At 42.6% G+C, this 18,360-nt stretch overlaps 8 non-coding genes and 18 pseudogenes across 8 annotated transcripts; all 26 read right to left on the reverse strand.

Moving 5' to 3' along the window:
• Positions 1-76: 76 nt before the first annotated feature.
• Positions 77-194, reverse strand: LOC112940837 (5S ribosomal RNA; annotated as a pseudogene).
• A 228-nt stretch (positions 195-422) lies between these two features.
• Positions 423-541, reverse strand: LOC112940756 (5S ribosomal RNA). The gene has a single exon (XR_003245027.1). It is a non-coding gene; the product is annotated as a 5S ribosomal RNA (ribosomal RNA).
• Positions 542-779: 238 nt separating this feature from the next.
• Positions 780-898, reverse strand: LOC112940827 (5S ribosomal RNA; annotated as a pseudogene).
• A 226-nt stretch (positions 899-1,124) lies between these two features.
• On the reverse strand, positions 1,125-1,242 carry LOC112940835 (5S ribosomal RNA; annotated as a pseudogene).
• Positions 1,243-1,809: 567 nt separating this feature from the next.
• Positions 1,810-1,927, reverse strand: LOC112940802 (5S ribosomal RNA). Its single transcript, XR_003245067.1, has one exon. It is a non-coding gene; the product is annotated as a 5S ribosomal RNA (ribosomal RNA).
• A 228-nt stretch (positions 1,928-2,155) lies between these two features.
• LOC112940849 (5S ribosomal RNA) lies at positions 2,156-2,274 on the reverse strand. Its single transcript, XR_003245089.1, has one exon. It is a non-coding gene; the product is annotated as a 5S ribosomal RNA (ribosomal RNA).
• A 226-nt stretch (positions 2,275-2,500) lies between these two features.
• LOC112940834 (5S ribosomal RNA) lies at positions 2,501-2,617 on the reverse strand (annotated as a pseudogene).
• A 567-nt stretch (positions 2,618-3,184) lies between these two features.
• LOC112940821 (5S ribosomal RNA) lies at positions 3,185-3,303 on the reverse strand. The gene has a single exon (XR_003245082.1). It is a non-coding gene; the product is annotated as a 5S ribosomal RNA (ribosomal RNA).
• A 146-nt stretch (positions 3,304-3,449) lies between these two features.
• On the reverse strand, positions 3,450-3,568 carry LOC112940844 (5S ribosomal RNA; annotated as a pseudogene).
• A 231-nt stretch (positions 3,569-3,799) lies between these two features.
• On the reverse strand, positions 3,800-3,918 carry LOC112940838 (5S ribosomal RNA; annotated as a pseudogene).
• Positions 3,919-4,143: 225 nt separating this feature from the next.
• On the reverse strand, positions 4,144-4,261 carry LOC112940826 (5S ribosomal RNA; annotated as a pseudogene).
• Positions 4,262-4,489: 228 nt separating this feature from the next.
• LOC112940783 (5S ribosomal RNA) lies at positions 4,490-4,608 on the reverse strand. The gene has a single exon (XR_003245048.1). It is a non-coding gene; the product is annotated as a 5S ribosomal RNA (ribosomal RNA).
• A 577-nt stretch (positions 4,609-5,185) lies between these two features.
• Positions 5,186-5,308, reverse strand: LOC112940819 (5S ribosomal RNA; annotated as a pseudogene).
• Positions 5,309-5,539: 231 nt separating this feature from the next.
• On the reverse strand, positions 5,540-5,658 carry LOC112940842 (5S ribosomal RNA; annotated as a pseudogene).
• A 583-nt stretch (positions 5,659-6,241) lies between these two features.
• Positions 6,242-6,360, reverse strand: LOC112940818 (5S ribosomal RNA; annotated as a pseudogene).
• A 229-nt stretch (positions 6,361-6,589) lies between these two features.
• On the reverse strand, positions 6,590-6,708 carry LOC112940823 (5S ribosomal RNA; annotated as a pseudogene).
• Positions 6,709-6,937: 229 nt separating this feature from the next.
• Positions 6,938-7,056, reverse strand: LOC112940836 (5S ribosomal RNA; annotated as a pseudogene).
• Positions 7,057-7,285: 229 nt separating this feature from the next.
• On the reverse strand, positions 7,286-7,404 carry LOC112940822 (5S ribosomal RNA; annotated as a pseudogene).
• A 228-nt stretch (positions 7,405-7,632) lies between these two features.
• Positions 7,633-7,750, reverse strand: LOC112940762 (5S ribosomal RNA). Its single transcript, XR_003245033.1, has one exon. It is a non-coding gene; the product is annotated as a 5S ribosomal RNA (ribosomal RNA).
• Positions 7,751-7,981: 231 nt separating this feature from the next.
• Positions 7,982-8,100, reverse strand: LOC112940840 (5S ribosomal RNA; annotated as a pseudogene).
• A 229-nt stretch (positions 8,101-8,329) lies between these two features.
• On the reverse strand, positions 8,330-8,448 carry LOC112940772 (5S ribosomal RNA). Its single transcript, XR_003245037.1, has one exon. It is a non-coding gene; the product is annotated as a 5S ribosomal RNA (ribosomal RNA).
• A 229-nt stretch (positions 8,449-8,677) lies between these two features.
• On the reverse strand, positions 8,678-8,795 carry LOC112940831 (5S ribosomal RNA; annotated as a pseudogene).
• Positions 8,796-9,029: 234 nt separating this feature from the next.
• LOC112940829 (5S ribosomal RNA) lies at positions 9,030-9,148 on the reverse strand (annotated as a pseudogene).
• A 229-nt stretch (positions 9,149-9,377) lies between these two features.
• Positions 9,378-9,495, reverse strand: LOC112940824 (5S ribosomal RNA; annotated as a pseudogene).
• Positions 9,496-9,725: 230 nt separating this feature from the next.
• LOC112940825 (5S ribosomal RNA) lies at positions 9,726-9,844 on the reverse strand (annotated as a pseudogene).
• Positions 9,845-10,064: 220 nt separating this feature from the next.
• Positions 10,065-10,182, reverse strand: LOC112940641 (5S ribosomal RNA). Its single transcript, XR_003244971.1, has one exon. It is a non-coding gene; the product is annotated as a 5S ribosomal RNA (ribosomal RNA).
• Between the last annotated feature and the right edge of the window lie 8,178 nt (positions 10,183-18,360).

Below are 18,360 nucleotides of genomic sequence, written 5' to 3' on the forward strand. Positions count from 1 at the left end.
TCCAAACGTATTTTTTGAAAAAATAAATACATAAGTATATATATTTCAATTACAAGATCGAATTTGACCAAAAAGAGGGATGCAACATGAAGACTTCCCAGGGGGTCACCCATCGTAGTACTACTCTCGCCCAAACACGCTTAACTTAAGAGTTTGATGGGATCCGATGCGTTAGTGCTGATATAATAGCATTCATCATTCATTGCAGTCTAAATTCTATTAAACACATTCTTCCTCACAACGCCCTAGCCTGCCCCCCACTTCAATACCCTCAACGCACCGACGCATGACGCCGCCCGTCATGCCAACCCTCAACATCCCCATTCCATATACTAATGACGTCTCAATCTGAACGTATTTTTTGCAAAAATAAATAAATAAGTATATTTTTTATTTACAAGTCCGAATGTCGACAAAAAGGAGGGATGCAACATGAGGACTTCCCACGGGGTCACCCATCCTAGTACTACTCTCGCCCAAGCACGCTTAACTTCGGAGTTCTGATGGGATCCGGTGCGTTAGTGCTGGTATGGCCGCATCCCTCATTCATTGCACTCTAAATTCTATTAGATACATCCTTCCTCCGAACGTCCTAATCTCCCCCCCCCCCACACACACACACCTTAAACCACACACCGATACATGATGCCGCCCATCACGCCAATCCTCAACGTCCCCATCCCATATTCTTATGACGTCTTAATTTGAACGTCGTTTCTATAAAATAAATAAATAAGTATAATTTTTCAACTATACGACCAAATTTCTAACGAAAAGAAGTGATGCAACACGAGGACTTCACAAGGGGTCACCCATCCTAGTACCAGTTTCACACATGCACGCTTAACTTCGGAGTTTTGATGGGATCCGGTGCGCTAGTGCTGGTATAATCGCATCCATCATTCATTTTACTCTAAATTCTATGAAAAACATCCTTCCTCCCAACACCCTATGTTGCCCCCGATTTAAAACCCTCCATGCACTAACGCATGACGACGCCTGTCACGCCCATCCTCAACACTCCCATTCCATCTCCTAAGGACGTCTCAATCCGAATGTTGTTTCCACATAAATAAATAAATAAATATTTTTCCAACTACATGACTGAATTTCGACAAAAAGGAGGGATGCGACACGAGGACTTTCCTGAGGTTCACCCATCCTAGTACTATATTGCCCAAGCACGCTTAACTTCAGAGTTCTGATGGGACCCAGTGCATTAGTGTTGGTATAATCACATCCATTATTCATTGCACTCTAAATTCTATTAAACATATCTTTCTCCCAACACCCTACTTTAAAACCCTCCAAGCATTGACGCATGACGCCGCTCGTCACGCCCATCCTCAACGCCCTCATCCCATCCCCTAATGACGTCTCAATCCGAACGTTGTTTCTGTAAAAATAAATAAATAATTGTATTTTTTCAATTACACGCCCGAATTTTTACGAAATGGAGAGATGCAACAGGAGGACTTCCCAAGGTGTCACCCACCATCCTAGTACTACTCTTGCTCAATCACGGTTAACTACGAGTTCTAATGGGATCCGGTGCATAAGTGCTGGTATGATCACATTCACCATTCATTTCACTGTAAATTTGATTAAAAACATCCTTCCTCCAAAATGCCTCATCCCGCCCCGCACTTTAAAACTGTTCACACACTGACGCATAACGCCGCCCATCATGCCCATCCTCAACGCCCCCATCATATATCTTAATGAGGTCTCAATTCGAACGCATTTTCTGCAAAAATAAATAAATAAGTCTTATTTTTCAATTACAAGACCAAATTTCGAAAAAAAGAAGGGATGCAACACGAGGACTTCCCGGGGGTTCACCCATCCTAGTACTACTCTCGCTCAAGCACGCTTAATTTTGGAGTTCTTATGGGATCCGTGCATTAGTGCTGGTATGATTGCATCCATCATTCATTGGAGTCTAAATTCTATTAAACAATTTCTTCATGCCAACGCCCTCGAACGTCCCCCACTTTGAAACGCTCCATGCACCGACGCATGACGTTGCCCGTCACGCCCATTCTTAACGCCTCTATCCATATCTAAATGACGTCTCAATCAAAACGTATTTTCTGCAAAAATAAATAAACAAGTATATTTTTTTAATTACAAGAACGAATTTCAACAAAAAGAAGGGATGCAACACGAGGACTTCCTAAGGGGTCACCCATCCTAGTACTACTCCCGCCCAAACACGCTTAACTTCGAAATTCTGATGGGATTTGGTGTGTTAGTGCTGGAATGATTGCATCAATCATTCTTTGCAGTTTAAATTCTATTAAACACACCCTTCCTCCCAACACCTTAGCCCGCCCCTACTTTAAAACCCTCCACGCACCGACGCATGACGCCGCCCGTCACGCACATCCTTAACCACCCCATCCCATTTCCTAATGACTTTTCAATCCGAAAGTATTTTTTGAAAAAATAAAAATAAGTATATTTTTTCAATTACAAGACCGAATTATGACAAAATGGAGGGATGCAACACGAGGACTTCCTGGAGGTCACTCAACCTTGTACTCCTCTCGCCCAGGCACACTTAGCTTCGGAGTTTTGATGGGATCCGATGCGTTAGTGCTGGTAAATCGCATCCATCATTCATTTCACTTTAAATTCTATCAAACACATCCTTCCTCGCAACGCTCTAGCTCACCCTCCACTTTGAAACCCTCCACCCACCGACGCCTGACGCCTCCCGTCACGCCCATCCTCAATACCCCTATTCCATATCCTAATGACGTGTCAATTCGAACATATTTTGTGCAAAAATAAATAAATAAGTATATTTTTTCAATTACAAGACAAAATTTTGACAAAAAGAAAAGATGCAACACGAGGACTTCTCACCCATCCTAGTACTACTCTCGCCTAAGCACGCTAAACTTAGGAGTTTTGATGGGATCCGATGCGTTAGTGCTGGTATATCACATCAAATCATTCATTTCACTCTGAATTCTATTAAACACATCTTTCCTCCCAACGCTAGCCCTCCCCCTATTTTAAAATCCTCCACGCACTGACGCATGAGGCCGCCTGTCATCCCATCCTCAATGCCCGCATTCCATATCCTAATGACGTCTCAATCCGAACGTATTTTCTGCAAAAATAAATAAATAAGTATATTTTTTTCAATTACAAGACTGAATTTTGAGAAAAAGAAGGGATGCAACACGAGTACTTCCTAAGGGATCGCCCATCCTAGTACTACTCCCGCCCAAGCACGCTTAACTTCGGAGTTCTGATGGGATCCGGTGTGTTAGTGCAGACATGATCGCATCCATCATTCGTTGCACTCTAAATTCTATTAAATACATCCTTCCTCGCATCCCATATCCTAATGATGTCTCAATCCGAACATATATGAAAAATAAATAAATAAATAAGTATATTTTTTCAATTACAAGACTGAATTACGACAAAAAGGAGGGATGGAACACGAGGACTTCCAAGGAGGTCACCCATCCTTGTACTCCTTTCTTCCAAGCACGCCTAACTTCAGAGTTTTAATGGGATCCGATGCGCTAGTGCTGGTATGATCGCATGTATCATTCATTGCACTTTAAATTCTATGAAACACATCCTTCCTTCCAACGCCCTAGCTCGCCCTCCACTTTAGAACCCTCCACCCACCGACGCCTAACGCCTCCCGTCACGCCCATCCTCAACACCCCTAATTTATATCCAAATGTCTTCTCAATCCAAAGGTATTTTCTGCAAAAATAAGTAAATAAGTATATTTTTTTCAAATTGCAAGACCGAATTTCGACAAAAAGGAAGAATCCAACAAGAGGACTTCCCAAGGGGTCACCCATCCTAATACTACTCTCGCCCAAGCACACTTAACTTAGGATTTTTGATGGGATCCGATGCGTTAGTATTGGTATAATCGCATCCATCATTCATTGAACTCTAAATTATATTAAACACATCCTTCCTTCCAATGCAATAGCCCGCCCAAAATTAAAACCCTCCACGCACCGACGCATGACGCCGCTCATCACTCCCATCTCAACGCCCCCATCACATATCTTTATGATATCTCAATCCGAACGTATTATCTGCAAAATTAAATAAATAAGTATTTTTTTCAATTACAAGACCAAATTTCAACAAAAAAGAGAGATGCAGCACTAGGACTTCAAGGGGGTCACCCATCCTAGTACTACTCTCGCCCAAGCACGTTTAACTTCGGAGTTTTGATGGGATCTGATGCTTTAGTGCTGGTATAATCGCATTCATCATTCATTGCACTCTAAATTCTATAAAACACATCCTTCCTCCCAACGCCCTAGCCAGCCCCCCACTTTCAAACCCTCCACGCACCGACACACAACGACGCCCGTCAAGCCTATCCTCAACACCACCATCCCATATCCTATTGACATCTAAATTTGAACGTATTTTCTGCAAAAATAAATAAATAAGTATATTTTTTTCAATCGAGATCGAATTTCAACAAAAAGAAATGATGCAACACGAGGACTTCCCAGGGGGTCACCTATCCTAGTACTACTCTCCTCCAAGCACGCTTAACTTTGGACTTCTGATGGGATCCAATGCGTTAGTGCTGGTATGATCGCATCCATGATTCATTGCAATCTAAATTCTATTAAACACATAGTTTCTCCCAATGTTCTAGCCCGCCCCCACTTTAAAACCTCCACGAACCGACGCATGACACCGCACGCCACGCCCATCATCAACGTCCCCATCTCATATCTTAATGACGTGTCAGTCTGAATGTATTTTTTCAAAAATAAATAAATAAGTATACTTTTTTCAATTAAAAGACCGAATTTCAACAAAAAAGAGGGATGCAATACACAGACTTCCTTGTGGGGGGTCACCAATCCTTGTACTACTCTCGCCCAAGCACACTTAACTTCGGATTTCTGATGCGATCTGATGCATTAGTGATAGTATGATCGCATACATCATTCATTTCACTCTAAATTCTATTAAACACATCCATCCTCCCAACGCCCTAGCCCGCCCCCACTTTAAAACCCTCCTTGCACCGACGCATGACAACGCCCGTCACGCCCATCCTCAACGCCCCCATCCCATATTCTAGTGACGTCTCATCCGAACGTATTTTCTGCAAAAATAAATAACTAAGTATATTTTTTTCAATTACAAGACCGAATTTCAACAAAAAGGAGATATGCAACACGAGGACTTCCCAGGGGGTTGATTACCTATTATAGTACTACTCTCGCCCAAACACGCTTAACTTCGAAGTTCTGATGGGATCCGGTGTGTTAGTGCTGGAATGATCGCATTCATCATTAATTGCACTCCAAATTCTACTAAACACATGCTTTCTCCCAACACCCTAGCCCGCCCCCTACTTTAAAACACTCCACGCAACTACGCATGACGCCTCCTTTCACGCCCATCCTCAACGGCCTCCCTCCATATCCTAATGACATCTCAATCCGAACGTTTTTTATACAAAAAATAAATAAACAAGTATATTTTTTTCAATTACAAGACCGAGTTTCAACAAAAATGAGGGATGCAACACGAGGATTACACAAGGGGTCACCCATCTTAGAAGTACTCTCGCTCAAACACTCTTAACTTCGGAGTTTTAATTGAATCCATTCCGTTAGTGTTGGTATGATCATATACATCATTTATTGCATTCTAAATTATATTAAACATATCCTTCCTTCCTCCCTACGCCCTAGCTCGCCCTCCACTTTAAAACCCTCCACACACCAACGCATGACGTCGCCCGTCACACCGATGCTCAAAGCCCCCATCCCATATCCTAATGACGTCTCTCTCCGAACGTATTTTTGTAAAAATAAATAAATAAGTATACTTTTTTCAATTAAAACACCGAATTTCAACAAAAAAAAGGATGCAACAATAGGACTTCCTTGTTGGGGGTCACCCATCCTTGTACTACTCTCGCCCAAGCATACTTAACTTCGTAGTTCTGATGCGAACAGGTGCATTAGTAATGGTATGATCGCATCCATCATTCGTTGCACTCTAAATTATAGTAAGCACATCTGTCCTCCCAACGCCCTATACCGCCCCCACTTTAAAACCCTCCTTACACCGACGCATAACGACGCTCATCATGCCCATCCTCAACGTCCCCATCCCATATTCTAATGACGTCTTATCCAATCATATTTTCTGCAAAAATAAATAAATAAGTATATTATTTTTCAATTTCAAGACAAAATTTAAACAAAAAGGAGATATGCAACACGAGGACTTAACAGAGGGTTACCTATCCTAGTACTACTCTCGCCCAAACACGCTTAACTTCGGAGTTCTGATAGGGTCCGGTGCGTTAGTGCAGGTATGATCGCATTCATCATTCATTGCACTCCAAATTCTATTAAACACATGCTTACTCCCAACAACCTAGCCCGCCCCCCGCTTTAAAACCTTCCACCCAACTACGCATGACGCCTCCCTTCACGCCCATCCTCAATGCCCCCATTCCATATTCTAATGACGTCTCAATCGGAACGTATTTTCTACAAAAATAAATAAATAAGTATATATTTTCAATTACAAGACACAGTTTCAACAAAAAGGAGGGATGCATCATGAGGACTTCCCAGGGGGTCACCCATCCTAGTACTACTCTCGCCCAACCACGCTTAACTTGGGAAATCTGATGGGATCTAGTGCGTTAGTGCTGGTATGATCGTATCCATCATTCATTGCACTCTAGATTCTATTAAACACATTCTTCCTCCCAACGCCCTATCCCGCCCCCACTTTAAAACCCTCCACGCACCAACACACGACGCCGCCCGTCACACCCATCCTCAATGCCCCCATCCCATATCCTAATGACGTCTTAATCCGAACGTATTTTCTGCAAAAATAAATAAATAAGTATATTTTTTTCAATTACGAGATCGAATTTCAACAAAAAGAAGGGATGCAACACGAGGACATCCCAAGGGGTCATTCATCCTAGTACTTCTCTCCTCCAAGCACGCTTAACTTTGGACTTCTGATGGTATCTAGTGCGTTAGTGCTGGTATGATCGCATTCATCATTTATTGCACTCTAAATTCTATTAAACATATCCTTTCTCCCAATGATTTAGCCCGTCCCCCACTATAAAACCTCCACGAACAAACGCATGACACCGTACTCCACACCCATTGTCAACGTCCCCATCTCATATCTTAATGACGTCTCAATCCAAAAATATTTTCTGCAAAAATAAGAAAATAAGTATATTTTTATTAATTGCAAGACCGAATTTCGACAAAAAGGAATAATGCAACTCAAGGACTTCCCTGGGGGTCACCCATCCTTGTACTACTCTCACCCCAGCACGCTTAACTTTGGAGATCTGATGGGATCCGGTACGTTAGTGCTGGTATGATCGTATCCATAATTTATTGCACTCTAGATCCTATTAAGCACATCCTTCCTCCCAACACCCTAGCCCGCACCCTGCTTTAAAACCCTCTACGCACCTACGCATTAAGCCACCCGTCACGCCCAGCCTCAATGCCGCCATCCCATATCCTAATGATGTCACAATCGGAACGTATTCTCTACAAAAATAAATAAATAAGTATATTTTTCAATTACAAGACCAAATTTAACCAAAAAGGAAAGATGCAACACGAGGACTTCCTAGGGGTCACCCATATTAGTACTACTCTCGCTCAAGCACAATTAACTTTGGAGTTCTGATGGGATCCGGTACGTTAGTGCTGATATGATCGCATCCATCATTTATTGCAATTTAAATTCTAATAAACACATCCTTCCTCCCAACGACCTCGCCCGCCCCCACTTTAAAACCCTCCACGCACCGACGCACGACGAGGCTCGTCACGCCTATCCTCAACGCCCTGACCCATATCCTAATGATGTCTCAATCCGTACATATTTTTTTGTAAAAATAAATAAATAAGTATATTTTATTTTTAATTACAAGACCAAATTTCAACAAAAAGGAGGGATGCAACTCGAGGAGTTCCCATGGGGTCAGCCATCCTAGTACTACTCACACCCAAGAACGCTTAACTTCAAAGTTCTGATGCAATCCGTTTCGTTAGTGCTTGTATGATCATATCCATCATCCGTTGCATTCTAAATTCTATTTAACATATCCTTTCTCCTTACTCCTTAGCTCGCCCACTACTTTAAAACCCTCCACGCACCGACACATGACGCCGCCTGTCACTCCAATCCTCAACGCTCCCATCCCATATCCTAATGACGTCTCAATTCGAACGTATTTTCTGCAAAAATAAAGAAATAAATATATTTTTTAAATAACAAGACCGAATTATAATAAAAAGTAAGGATGCAACATGAGGACTTCCCAAGGGGTCACCCATACTAGTACTACTCTTGCCCAATCACGCTTAACTTTGGAGTTCTGATGGGATCTAGTGCGTGAGTGCTAGTATGATCGCATCCATTGTTCATTGCACTCTAAATTCTATTAAACACATTCTTCCTCCGAACTCCCTATCCCGCCGACACTTTAAAACCCTCCATGCACCGACACACGACGACGCCCGTCATGCCAATCCTCAACGCCCCTATCCCATATCCTAATGACGTCTCAATTCGAAAGTAATTATTGTGAAAATAAATAAATAAGTATATTTTTTTAATTACGAGATCGAATTTCAAAAAAAAAGGAGGGATGCAACATGAAGATTTCCCAGGGAGTCACCCATCCTAGTACTACTCTAACCAAGCACGCTTAACTTCGGAGTTCAAATGGGATTCATTGCGCTAGTGCTTGTACGATCGCATCCATCATTCATTGCACTCTAAATTCTATTAAACACATCCTTCCTCCCAATGCCGTAGCCCCCCCACCCCCACTTTAAAACGCTCCACGAATCGACTCACTGCGACACTCGTCGCACCCATCTTAAACGCCCCTATCCTATATACTAATGACGTCTCAATCCGAACGTATGTTTTGCAAAAATAAATAAATAAGTATATATTTTTTAAGTTACGAGATCGAATTTCATCAAAAAAGAGGCATGCAAAACTAGGACTTCCAAGGGGGTCACCCATTCTAGTACTACTCTCGTCCAAACACGCCTAATTTCAGAGGTTTGATGGGACCCGGTGTGTTAGTGCTGGTATGCTCGCATCCATCATTCATTTCACTGTAAATTCTATTAAACACATCCTTCATTCCAACGCCCTAGCCCGCGCCCCACTTTAAAACCCTCCACGCACTGACGCATGACGATGCCCGTCAAGCCCATCCTCGACGCCCCCATCCCATATCCTAATGACGTCTCAATCCGAACGTATTTTCCACAAAAATAAATAAATAACTATATTTTTTCAATTAAGAGATCAAATTTCAACAAAAATGAGGGATGCAACACGAGAACTTCCCAGGGTGTCACCCATCCTAGTACTACTCTCGCCTAAGCACGCTTCACTTTGGAGTTCTAATGGGATTTGTGCGCTAGTGCTGGTATGATCGCATCCATCATTCATTGCACTCTAAATTCTATTAAGCACAACCTTCCTCCCAACGCTCTAGCTTGCCCCCTATTTTAAAACCCTCCACGCACCGACGCACGACGACGCCCATCACGCCCATTCCCGACTCCACCATCCCATATTCTAATGACGTCCCAATCCGAACGTATTATCTGCAAAAATAAAAAAATAGGTATATTTTTTTCAATTACGAGATCGAATTTAAACAAATAGGAGAGATGCAACACGAGGACTTCCGAGGGGGTCACCCGTCCTAGTACTACTCTCGCCTAAGCACGCTTAAGTTCGAAATTCTGATTGGATCCAGTGCGTTAGCGCTGGTATGATCGCATCCATCATTCGTTGCACTCTAAATTATATTAAACACAACCTTCCTCCCAACGCCCTAGCTCGCCCGCCACATTAAAACCATCCACACACCGACGCACGTCACGCCCATCCTCGACGCCCCCATCCCATATCCTAATGATGTCTCTATCCGAACGTATTTTCTACAAAAATAAATAAAGAAGTATATTTTTTTCAATTACAAGATTAAATTTTAACAAAAAGGAGGGATGAAACACGAGGACTTCCCAGGGGGTCACCCATCCTAGTACTACTCTCGCCCAAGAACGCTTAACTTCGGAGTCTGATGGGATCCGGTGCATTAGTATTGGTATGATTACATCCATCATTCATTGCACTCTAAGTTATATTAAACACAACCTTTCTCCTAACGCCCTAGCCCGCCCACCACTTTAAAAACCTCCACACACAAACGCACTGTAATGACCTGTTTAGTCGTTTTGAGCAGTAGAGTATTTCTGGTAATAATTGTCTGACTCGACGGATCCTACGACGGACCGTCACGAGTACGGTGGACCGTCGAGGGTGTCTCGTTCCAAAACACTTAAATTTTGAAATTTGGGTAATGAGATCGACTCTCTGAACTTCGCGACGAAATGGCAGGACGGACCGTCACAGGCATGACGGGCCGTCACAGACTCTTCAAGGAATTGAGTCTCTGAACTTTGTGACAGAAGAAGCAGGACGGACCGTCGCAGGCACGACGGGCTGTCACAGGCTGCGTAACACATATTGGGTCGGATTTCTGTTAAATATTTTAAGGGGCGTTTTGGACTATTCCTTCTTATAATTATAAAGTTAGTGGTTTAATGTTAATAATTATATTACTTGAGGGTTTAAGGAGATAACCTTGAATTAATTAGTGGGTTACTTTTGTCATCTTTTATACTTAATTATTTGCTAATTAGGGTAAAAAAAAGGGTTTCAATAAGAAAAAAAGAAAGAATAGAGAGAGGGAGAAACGATCGATCAAGAGGAGAGAACGAAGAGGAAAGCAAAGCATTGAAAAGTAGATTCTTGATCACGAATTCTTCGGTGGAGGTAGGTTATGGTTTTATGTTATTTCATAGTAAACTCTTAATAACGAATGATATGTATTGGTAGTATTGTAAAGTCTTCTATATGCTTAATTATATGCTTGCATGATGTGATTATGTAATTGTAATGGGTTGGAAAGATGAGGTTGTGAAGCTTAAACCTAAAACCCTCTCTGTTAATGATGATGCCTTGGTATAAAAGAAGGCTTGATGAACTAAAAGGAATGGGGTTAGGGGATCGGTTGTCACGAACCGACACGTAGTATTAATGGATCGGGTGTCACGAACCAACACTTAGTAATAGGGGGATCGGGTGTCACGAACCGACATGTAGTATTAGGGGGATCGGGTGTCACGAACTGACACATAGTATTAGGGGGATCGGGTGTCACGAACCGACATGTAGTATTAGGGGATCGGAGTTTCACGTTTCGACACCAGGATAGTAAAGAGAATGAATCTTGAATTTTGCTAATATACTCAGATTTAATGAACCTATTTCACAAATGAGTATGGTATGGAGGCTTGCGTCCTCATGGGTGTACTTGACGTTATTATTAATGATTCTTGTACTTGTTGTTGCTACCTGCTGAGTATTGTAGTTGATTTTATGTTATTATCTGATATATATTGCTTTCTATTTTGAGTTGGCCAATGATATCTACTCAGTACTTGTGTTTTGTACTGACCCCTACTTGTATGTTTCCTTTTTGTTAATTGTGGAGTGCAGCAAACGTACCGTCATCTTCAACTCAACCGCAACTCTAGCCAGTCTTCATCACGTCATATTTCAGGGTGAGCTAATGCTTCTAGCTTGGACTGGACCTTCTTCTTCATGTCCTGATGCCTTGAAGTTCCAGCATGGACTAGCTTTTTAATTATTTTAGCTTCTTAGATACTCTTAGATTTAGTAATTTGAGGATAGATGTTCTTGTGGTGATGACTTCCAGATTTTGGGGATAGTAATTGATAAATTTTAGAAGTTGTTAATTGATTTCGTTAATGAGTTTTAAGTCTTCCGCATTATTTTCTGTTTATTATAGTTGAAATGTGTGGGTTTGGATTGGTTGGTTCGCTCACATAAGAGGGTAAATGTGGGTGCCACTCATAACACGTTTTGGTTCGTGACAAACTTGGTATCAGAGCATCAGGTTCGTTGGTCTCATCACACAAGAACGAGTCTAGTAGAGTCTTAAGGAACGGTAGGGGGACGCCTTTAATTTTCTTTGAGAGGCTATAAGACTTTAGGAAAATTCCATTCATTCTTTTTTTCTTTCGTGCTATTACTTGGATCCTATTGGTATCTAGGTGATACAAATTGGTATCTGACCATCTTCACTCTATTTCGCAAATGGTTAGAACTAGAGCAACAACTGTGCCAACACCAACACCGGCAAGACAAGATGCGTCTGAGCCAACCACTGGGGCCGTAGCTCGAGGAGGAGTAGTGGCAAGAGGCCGTGGAAGAGGTCGTTGGAGTACGTCCTCTAGAGGAAGAGGACAAACGCCTGGACCATCTAGTACTAGGGCGGTGACTCCTCCACCGACTGAGGAAGTAGTAAGAGAGGGGGAGGAAGGGGAGAATGAGCAAGTGCAGAATGAGGAATTACCACCCCAACCTACCCCAGAGATGATTAATTAGGTTCTTGCTTATCTTAGCGGGTTATCTGATCAGGGCCAGACACCTCCTGTGTTTTCTGCACCAGCACCTCAGGTTCCGGGAGTACAACATGCAGCTGCTGTGGCTCCCCGCATGGATGCCTCATTGGAAATAGGCACGTTTCCTCGGTTGACTACAGGGCCTATAATGACAAGTAATCAGCATGAACTTTTCAGCAAGTTCTTGAAATTGAAACCTCCAGTCTTCAAGGGTGCTGAATCTGAGGATGCCTACGATTTTCTGGTTGAATGTCATGAGTTACTACACAAGATGGGTATAGTAGAACGATTTGGCGTCGAGTTTGTGACCTATCAATTTCAAGGGAACGCCAAAATGTGGTGGTGGTCACATGTGGAGTGTCAACCAACAGAGGCACCACCTATGACTTGGGCATCATTCTCTAGTTTATTTATGGAGAAATATATACCCCGTACTTTGAGGGATAGGAGGAGAGATGAGTTTCTAAGCCTAGAGCAAGGCAGGATGTCGATTTCTGCTTATGAGGCTAAGTTTCGTGCACTCTCCAGATATGCCACCCAGCTTTGCTTCAGTCCACAAGAGCGGATTCACCGTTTTGTGAAGGGGTTGAGGTCAGAGTTGCGGATTTCAGCCTCACAGGTAGCTGCTACGGCAAAATCCTTTCAGGAAGTGGTAGACTTTGTGATAGAGGTGGAGGGAGTGAAGCCAGATGATTTCACCATGACAGCAACAACTAAGAAGTTTCGTAAAGGAGGTGAGTTTAATGGTTCTTACTCTAGAGGGCAGAGTTCAGGAGGTTATCTAGCCCGACCTATTCAGTCTTCACTACAGGCTGTAGCTGGGGGTCCACCGTAGACCGGTCAACATTTCTCTGAGTTTGGAGGTTATCCCCAGACTCTGTCGTTCTCATAGAGATCTATGCTTGAATCCATAGAATGTTATTGATGTGGAGAGACTTGACATATTAGGAGGAATTGTCCAAAACCGAGTTACAGACCCCCGATAATCAGAGGTAGAGGTGGTCATGGAAGAGGCCGTTATTCGGGAGGACGTGGTGGCCGAGGTAATGGTGGTCATCAAAACGGTCGGGGTGACGGGAAAACTAGGACTTCTGCTGCACAACATGGTAGGGGCAACGGGCAGACAGGTGATAGAGCCCATTGTTATGCTTTCCCTGGAAGATCTGAAGCTGAGACATCTAATGCTGTCATCACAGGTAATCTTTTGGTTTGCGATTGCATGGCTTCTGTATTATTTGATCATGGATCCACATTTTCATATGTATCTTCCTCATTTGCTACTGGTCTTAACTTACATTGTGAATTGCTTGACATGCCTATTTGTGTTTCTACTCCGGTGGGTGAGTCTGTGATAGTTGAAAAGGTATGTAGGTCTTGTCTTGTAACTTTTGTGGGGAGCAACACTCATGTAGACTTGGTTATCTTAGAAATGGCTGATTTCGATATAATTCTGGGTATGACTTGGCTTTCTCCAAACTTTGCAATGTTAGATTGTAATGCCAAAACTGTGACATTGGCCAAGCCTGGGACAGATCCATTAGTGTGGGAGGGTGACTACACTTCCACTCCAGTTCGTATTATCTCCTTTCTTCGTGCTAAGAGAATGGTTAGTAAGGGTTGTTTAGATTTCTTGGCACACCTCAGGGACGATACTACCCAAGTGCCTTCAATGGAGTCTGTTTCGATAGTCCGTGAGTTTCTGGATGTGTTTCCTGCAGACCTTCCTGGTATGCCACCGGATAGGGATATTGACTTTTGCATTGATCTGGAGCCGGGTACTCGCCCCATTTCCATACCCCCTTATAGGATGGCTCCCGCTGAGTTAAGAGAGTTAAAGGCCCAACTTCAAGAGTTGTTAAGCAAAGGCTTTATTAGACCAAGTGCATCCCCTTGGGGTGCTCCTGTTTTGTTTGTAAAGAAGAAGGATGGGAGTTTTCGGATGTGCATAGACTACAGACAACTGAATAAGGTAACTTTTAAGAACAAGTATCCTCTTTCTCGCATCGATGATTTGTTCAATCAGTTACAAGGTGCTTGTAACTTCTCAAAAATCGATTTGAGATCCGGTTACCATCAATTGAAAATACGGGCAACGGCTGTGCCCAAGACCGCTTTTTGAACCAGGTATGGGCATTATGAGTTCCTAGTAATGTCTTTTGGTCTTACGAATGCCCCTGCCGCTTTCATGAGCTTAATGAATGGGATTTTTAAGCCATATCTGGATCTCTTTGTCATTATATTCATTGATGATATACTGGTATACTCAAAGAGCAAGAAAGAACATGAGGAGCACTTGAGAATTGTATTGGAAATGTTGAGGGAGAAAAAGCTTTATGCCAAATTCTCCAAGTGTGAGTTTTGGCTAGATTCAGTGTCCTTCTTAGGGCACGTAGTTTCTAAGGAAGGAGTGATGGTGGATCCATCTAAGATTGAAGCAGTGAAGAGTTGGGAAAGACCTACTAATGTTACAGAGGTAAGGAGCTTTGTTGGTTTAGCTAGCTACTACCACCGATTTGCCAAGGGATTTTCCTCTGTTGCTTCCCAATTGACAAATTTGACTAAGCAGAGTGTTCCATTTGTATGGTCGGACGAGTGTGAAGAAAGCTTTCAGAAGCTCAAGACTTTGTTGACTACCGCACCAATCCTTACCCTGCCAGTGGAAGATAAGAATTTCATTATCTATTGTGATGCATCCTATTCGGGTTTGGGTGAAGTGCTAATGCAAGAGAAGAATGTAATTTCTTATGCTTCGAGGCAATTAAAGGTGCACGAACGTAATTATCCGACCCATGATTTGGAGTTGGCTGCGGTAGTGTTTGCATTAAAGCAATGGAGGCACTATCTATATGGGGTTAAGTGTGAAGTCTATACGGATCATCGTAGCCTACAGTATGTCTTTACTCAGAAAGATTTGAATTTGAGACAGAGGAGATGGATGGAACTACTGAAGGACTACGACATCACTATCTTGTATCATCCGGGAAAAGCTAATATTGTGGCAGATGCGTTAAGTAGAAAAGCAGGGAGCATGGGATGTCTAGCTCACTTGCAGGTTTCTAGATGCCCATTGGCTAGAGAGGTTCAGACTCTGGCTAATGACCTCATGAGGCTAGAAGTAAATGAGAAGGGAGGATTTTTGGCCTATGTGGAGGCAAGATCTTTCTTTCTTGACAAGATTAAGGGAAAGCAGTTTACTGATGAGAAACTGATCCGGATTCGAGATAAGGTATTGCGAGGAGAGGCTAAAGAAGCAAAAATCGATGAGGAAGGTGTTTTGAGAATTAAGGGAAGGGTATGTGTGCCCCGCGCAGATGATTTGATTCACACTATTCTTACAGAGGCTCATAGTTCAAGGTATTCTATACATCCTGGTGCAACCAAGATGTATCGCGACCTAAAGCAACATTTCTGGTGGAGTAGGATGAAGCGCGACATTGTTGACTTCGTTACTCAATGCCCGAATTGTCAGCAGGTAAAGTATGAACATCAGAGACCTGGAGGGGCACTTTAGAGGATGCCCATTCCTGAATGGAAGTTGGAGAGGATTGCAATGGACTTCGTGGTTGGTCTTCCCACGACAATGGGTAATATGACTCCATTTGGGTGATTGTTTATAGGTTAACTAAGTCTGCTCACTTCATTCCGGTCAAGGTGACTTACAATGCAGAAAAGTTAGCCAAACTTTACATCTCGGAAGTTGTTCGATTTCATGGGGTTCCACTCTCCATCATATCAGATAGAGGTACGCAGTTTACTTCTAAGTTTTGGAAAACATTGCACGCGGAATTGGGTACTAGGTTGGACCTTAGTACTGTGTTCTATCCTCAGACCGATGGTCAGTCTGAGCGAACAATCCAAGTGTTGGAGGATATGCTTCGTGCATGTGTGATAGAATTTGGTGGCCATTGGGACAACTTCTACCCTTAGCAGAGTTTTCATACAATAATAGCTATCACTCAAGTGTTGATATGGCCCCATTTGAGGCACTATATGGGAGAAGATGTAGATCTCCTATTGGGTGGTTCGATGCATTTGAGGTTAGACCTTGGGGTACTGACCTTCTGAGGGAATCATTAGATAAAGTGAGATGCATTCTAGAAAAGCTTCTAGCGGCTCAAAGTAGGCAGAAGGAATATGCAGATCGGAAGGTTAGAGACTTGGAGTTTATGGAGGGTAAGCAAGTCTTGCTGAAGGTTTCTCCCATGAAAGGGGTGATGTGGTTTGGTAAGCGAGGTAAGCTTAGTCCAAGGTACATTAGTCCATTTGAAGTTCTGAAGCACGTGGGGGAGGTAGCTTATGAACTGGCCTTACCCCTAGGACTGTCAGGAGTGCATCCGGTATTTCATGTGTCTAAGTTGAAAAGGTACCATGGAGATGGAAACTACATCATTCGTTGGGATTCAGTTCTTCTTGATGAGAATTTGTCTTATGAGGAGGAGCCTATTGCTATTTTAGATAGAGAAGTCCTCAAGTTGATGTCAAGAGAGATTGCATCCATCAAGGTTCAATGGAAGAATCGGCCGGTTGAAGAATACACTTGGGAGAAAGAGACTGATATGCAAGAAAGATACCCACATCTATTTACAGATTCAAGTACTCCTTTTCGCCCTTGTTTTTCTTCTTGTGATCATTCGGGGACGAACGATGGGTAAATTGGTATCTGTTTAACGACTTATTTAGTCATTTTGAGCAGTAGAGTATTTCTGGTAATAATTGTCTGAGTCGAAGGATCCCACGACGGACCATCACGAGTATGAAGGACCGTCGAGGGTGTCTCGTTCCAAAATACTTAGAATTCTAAAATTTGGGTATTGAGATCGACTCTCTGAACTTCGCGACGAAATGGCAGGACGGACCGTCACAGGCATGACAGGCCGTCACAGACTCTTCAAGGAATTGAGTCTCTGAACTTTGTGATGGAAGCAGCAGGACGGACCGTCGCAAGCACGACGGGCCGTCACAGGCTGCGTAACACTGACTGGGTCGGAATTCTGTTAAATATTTTAAGGGGCGTTTTGGACTATTCCTGCTTATAATTATAAAGTTAGTGGTTTAATGTTAATAATTCAATTACTTGGGGGTTTAAGGAGATAACCTTGAATTAATTAGTGGGTTACTTTTGTCATCTTTTATACTTAATTATATGCTAATTAGGGTAAAAGAAAAAGGGTTTGATCAAGAAAAATAGAAAGAACAGAGAGAGGGAGAAACGATCGATCAAGAGGAGAGAACGAAGAGGAAAGCAAACATTGAAAAGTAGATTCTTGATCACGAATTCTTCGGTGGAGGTAGGTTATGGTTTTTATGCTATTTCATAATAAACTCTTAATAGCGAATGATATGTATTGGTAGTATTGTAAAGTCTTCTATATGCTTAATTGTATGCTTGCATGATGTGATTATGTAATTGTAATGGGTTGGAAAGATGAGGTTGTGAAGCTTAAACCTAAAACCCTCTCTGTTAATGATGATGCTTTGGTATAAAAGAAGGCTTGATGAACTAAAAGGAATGGGGTTAGGGGATCGGGTGTCACGAACCGACACATAGTATTAATGGATCGGGTGTCACGAACCGACACGTAGTAATAGGGGGATCGGGTGTCATGAACCGACACGTAGTATTAGGGGGATCGGGTGTCACGAACCGACACGTAGTATTAGGGGGATCGGGTGTCACGAACCGACACGTAGTATTAGGGGATCGGAGTGTCACGTTCCGACACCAGGATAGTAAAGAGAATGAATCTTGAATTTTGCTAATATACTCAGATTTAATGAACCTATTTCACAAATGAGTATGGTATGG

Source organism: Solanum lycopersicum, chromosome 1 (assembly GCF_036512215.1).
Source record: "Solanum lycopersicum chromosome 1, SLM_r2.1".
NCBI lineage: Eukaryota > Viridiplantae > Streptophyta > Magnoliopsida > Solanales > Solanaceae > Solanum > Solanum lycopersicum.